Here is a 5000-nt window from a genome sequence, read left to right as displayed (position 1 = left end):
ATGGGGGACAGGCTTGGTTGGTTGATGATGCATAGAGGGGATTGTAACCATGGCAATGAGACAATATATGATAGAATGAATGTAAAACTAATGTTCTCCCATGTAAACTATCACATAATTCACAATAAAACATTTAAGGGAAAATAAAAGAAGTAAGGTGCGTTTTTCAGTTGTTCTCTGTGCGTGGGAAAACTGGATGATGAATAATGTAGACCAAAGAATTGTTGCCTTTAAACTATGGTGTTTGTTAAGAATATTGAATATACCATGGGCTGCCTGAAAAACAAATCTTGGAAGAAGCACAGCGGAATGCTCCTTAGAAGAAAGAATAACTAGACTTGTCTCATACTTTAAACATGCCTTCAGGAAGGACCAGTCCCTGCAGAAGGACATCATGCTTGATAAACTAGAGGATCAGCCCCAAAAAGGAAGACCCTAAATGAGATGGATTGACACAAAGGACTCAAACCTAGCAACAAATGTGGGGATGACGTAGGAGCGAGCACTGTTTCATTCTGTTGTATTTGGAATCATTATGAGTCAGTACCTACCACCACCAACATGCCTTTTATATAAAGGACTTGAACATCTGTTGATACTGAGGGATGAGTGTATTAAGCAATCAACAAACCTTCTCAGAAGTCATTTAGAAGCCACTGGAAATGAGACTTTATGGCCACGGCCAAGAAGCCACATCCAATATAAAGGCAAACCCCAGAAGCCCTCTTTCCAAAATTTCTCTCCTTAAGAGCCACTGTGACTAGGGGGAATGTATGTGTGTCTGCTCCCATGGAAAGTATATAAATTATTGATCTTTGAAGTGACCTACAGTTTGTTCTGGATTCTTAAACTAGTTACCTAATTATCCTATGTTTTAAAGATAGAGGGTTGGTGAAATCAACAATATAAAAAATGAATACTAAAATTGTTATGACTAATTTCAATTGTCATAACTGTAAAGGTAGACGTCTTGTAGCAAAAAGTGGGGAGTGGTTGATCTTACAGTCCAGGAATGGAGGACCCTGGGACCATCAAGGGAGCCAGAGCAGAGTGTGGGACCCTATCCAGAGAAGCAGTTTAATGCCAAAGATGAAGGCAGAGATGATGACATGGAGAGAGTGAGCAGCTGAGGACTCTTGACTCATGGAGGGAGAGAGGCTGTGTGCTGGTGGCCAGGAGGCATGCTTGCAGGCTGTGCCCTTTGGTTGTTTAAATGATTGTATATTCCTGAGTGTTTTGTTCTATATCAAACAGAGGAAATCGAAGCAAATACTGTTGAATGATGATGCATGAAGGGGACTGTAATCATTGCAATGAAACAAAACACGACAGGATGTACTTCCATGTAAACTGCCACTCAATTCACAATAAAAACTTTAAAAAAATGAATACTGAGAATTTCTCTTAATCTCTCCACTTTGTTATAACGAGAATAGGAGGAACATGATCCAAATTGTAACAACAGTTCCTGGGCAAATTTCAGCAGAATGGAGAGTGGGGACAAATAAGTGAAACTGCAAAGAAAAGCCAGTAATTTTACTTGCTGGTGTGAAAATTAAGTATGCTGAATATCCATTGCTTTCTCAGTGTAGTAAAGTAAAGGCAGTTTTCAAAGGGATTGCCACCTCTAAAGGAAAGAGATGGCTGCTTAATTACCTGTTTTTAACCAAAATGAATCACATAATGGTCAGCAGATGATGACCTCCAATATTTTGCAGTGTGTTCTAACAAACACTGAGATTACAAGCATGATGTCTTAGAGCCCCAATGTAAAGCCAGAGCATGAACACACACATAGCATTGAGGATACCCTCTGTGCTTCCTAGAGTGGAGAGCAGGGGAGTCAGTTCTTAGGTGCTAGCTGCACAGTGTTGAAAAATACCTAACAGTCCTGGTGTGACTCTGCAGGATAATGTACGGGACCTAGATAGGGTCCAGCACTTATCAAGCTTAAACTTTAAGGTGAGGCACTAAGAAAAACAGAGAGAATGGTAAAAAAAAAAAAAAAGACTGAAAAAGGTTTATTTATTTAAAATGAGTTTCAGTACAAATGAAAAAAAATTTAAATAACCATGAATCACACTGAGCCAAAAATGCAAACACAACAAAACACCTGATACGTGACAACTTAAAATTTCACTTCATATTAAAATAGACTTTTACCTATTTTTAAAAGGAAGCCCATCTCTTTGAAGAATGTTGTTGAATTCTGGATTGGGATTGCATTAGATGTGTAAATTGCTTTGGGCAGTATTGACATTTTCACAATGTTATATAAATCTTCCTATCCAGGAGCATGGTATATTCTTCCATTTTTATAGGTCTCTCTTGGTTTCTTGTTCTGTAGTTTTCTTTGTATAGGTCTTTTGTTTCTCTGGTTACATTTATTCCTAGATAGTTCATCCTTTTTGGTGGCTATTCTAAATGGTATTGTTTTCCTAAAGTCCTTTTCAGCACTTTGGTTATTGGTAACATCAGTCTTCAATTTGTCATTCCCAGCATAGTTAACCATGTGGTTGTCAGATTCAAAATGGCCAATACCAATCCATTTCAACTCACTAATGCCTAAAATAGGATGTTTCCATTTTCTTAATTTCCTAGACTCTGGAGTCCTGGTGTGGTGCTGTGGGTTAATGCACCAGACTGCAAAGCCGTTTGAACTGCAAGGTCTGAGACTCAAGCTCACCAGCTGCTCCTTGAACACCCTATACAGGGTCGCTATGGGTCGGAATCGACTGGACGGCACTTGACAACAACCCTGTAGAGGTAGCTCTTCTCCATTTGCATTTTGAGTGCCTTCTAACCTGAGGGGCTCAATTCCCAGCACTATATCTGACATTCATAAAGTTTCCAGCGACTAAACACCCTAAAAGCGCATTTGAAACCTGTCTACCACTGATGAACTCGTTAGTGTTTAAAATACCCATGGCATAGCTTTAATAACTACAACTCACAAACCACCACAGATTTAAAACTGAGTGAAGACCCAACCCAGGACCACAGCTCTCTCATGCAGATGGCCCTTATATAACGTTTCCAAGATCTTTACTAAGGCTTCACAGATAATGAAGACCTTATTTTTCCCCTCCAAGCACATTTCAAATTGCTTGCCTCCTGTAACTTCAACGCAAATACAAAACACAGAATAAACCAAACTCCACCAAACCTGAAGAATCCATCTAATCTTATTAAGTACAAGTATTAAAAGAAAGCCACTCAGACTGCGTTTCCTCCCTCTCACTCCCCTGAACAGGAGAGAAGAACGATCATCAATGGCAAGCGGCAGTCGCAGTAAAGCAACACCAAGAGCCGGCTTCACGCTCAGGAGAAAACGCTGCGCCTCTTCCTCGTGGTTTTCGGTGCTCTACACGATCAGAGAAGTTTCTCTAGTAACGAACTATAGAAATGATCCCTGAAAGTATAGTCTTAAACTTACACTTACAGCCTTTGCTGGGTCCTGAGAAGCAGCACACATTACACGGATGGCGAAAAGTTTAACCCAGTTCTATCTAGTCTTATTGCAAAATATTTAGGAAAACAGATTCTGCTAAACCGTCCTTAAAAATACAATCATTTAGCAAATGTATTTCCAGCATTTTAACTGAAAATATGAAAAAATTAATTAATTAGTTGTTTAATTAGCATAATATTAAGCGTTAGCCAATCACAACCCTCATATTTAAATATTTCTTAGGAGTCCGAGTGTGGCGCTGTGGGTTAATGCGCCAGACTACAAAGGCTTTTGAACTGCAAGGTCAGTGGTTGAAACTCACCAGTAGCTTCTTGGAAACCCTATACAGATCTGAATGGACTCAACAGCACTTAACAACAACAGTAGTTCAGTGGGTTAATGCGCTGTTTTCATCAGTCACTCCTGGGAATCGGAACCAACTCGACTGCACTTAACAATAACAGCAGCAGTAGTTCGGAGAAAGGGCCCCGCCCTAAAAGCAAAAGGAAACCTGTTTGAACAAGGTCGGTGGTTCAAACCCATCAGCCGCTCCTTGGAAACCCTACACAGGGTTCGTATGAGCTGGAACCGACTCGACGGAAGTTAACAACATGGCTACTACTGGACTCCTGGTGTGGATAAGCACTGGACTGCAAACCACAAAACCAGCAGTTCAAGTCCACCAGCTGCTAGGGTTACTATGAGAGGGAACTTAACAACAACATAACTACTACTAAGCTTGGCACTAGAGGATTAGTAAATTTGGGTAGTTGCAGACAACTGCTGTCTCAAGAGTTTGATTTCCATTCAGACATCACTTGAGTAACAGACCTATAGCTAGAAAACCGAACTACTTTTCACTTGATCCTATTAGAATCTTTAAATTGTGAATTTAGTGAAGTTTGCAGAGCAAATCTGTCTTCCATTCATACACATTGTTTCATGTCATTAACTGAAATCCCAACTAGTCCTCACCAGTGTTAACATCACTTATCCCATTTCCTCCCTTTGTTTCCTGTTTCCATTCCTCTTTATTTCCTAAAGCTTCTCAACTTTGGCCCTTTTGTTCTCAAAGGTTTTGTTATTATAGGGTATGAATACTTCCACATGCTACTGTTCTCCTTAGACCTATTGTTTGGCTGAAAATTAAGCTACGGCAGTGAGTTCATTCATTTCCAGAAAGATCTGAAGTCTTGGGGGTACTACCAATTTCTATCTGACCAGTAAGCTTAGGCTTTTTTATAATTTTGAGTTGTGTTCCATATTTTTCTCCAACTCTATCCAGGATCTTCTAATGTGCCCCGTTTCAGAACACTCCGTAGTGTTTCCTTATTCTGTTCAAACAACTGCCTCTTGGTCTGTGTACAGGTTCCTTGTCACGCCCACTCCGAAGGAATCTGCGTGACAAAGGTCGCCGGATTGGAGGCATTGGCTTCAAAGGGAGCAAGCCCCTCAGAGGTGTTCCAGCTAGATTTATAGTCAGCCTTTAAATTTCTTGCTTTAATATATATATGTGTGTTTTTCTTGTGCTTCCATAGCAGACCCCTAA

At 40.1% G+C, this 5000-nt stretch overlaps 1 protein-coding gene and 1 pseudogene across 1 annotated transcript in view; both read right to left on the bottom strand.

Moving 5' to 3' along the window:
- Nucleotides 1-5000, bottom strand: part of TEX14 (testis expressed 14) — a 135434-nt gene that overhangs the window by 92793 nt on the left and 37641 nt on the right. The gene's annotated exons all lie outside the window — the stretch shown is intronic.
- The window catches only part of LOC102823880, a 5101-nt pseudogene continuing 3338 nt past the window's right edge, over nt 3238-5000 (bottom strand).

Source organism: Chrysochloris asiatica, unplaced genomic scaffold, assembly GCF_000296735.1.
Source record: "Chrysochloris asiatica unplaced genomic scaffold, ChrAsi1.0 scaffold00007, whole genome shotgun sequence".
Classification (NCBI taxonomy): domain Eukaryota; kingdom Metazoa; phylum Chordata; class Mammalia; order Afrosoricida; family Chrysochloridae; genus Chrysochloris; species Chrysochloris asiatica.
The sequence above is the reverse complement of the archived record's forward strand: the minus strand, read 5'-3'. Positions and strand labels throughout refer to the sequence as shown.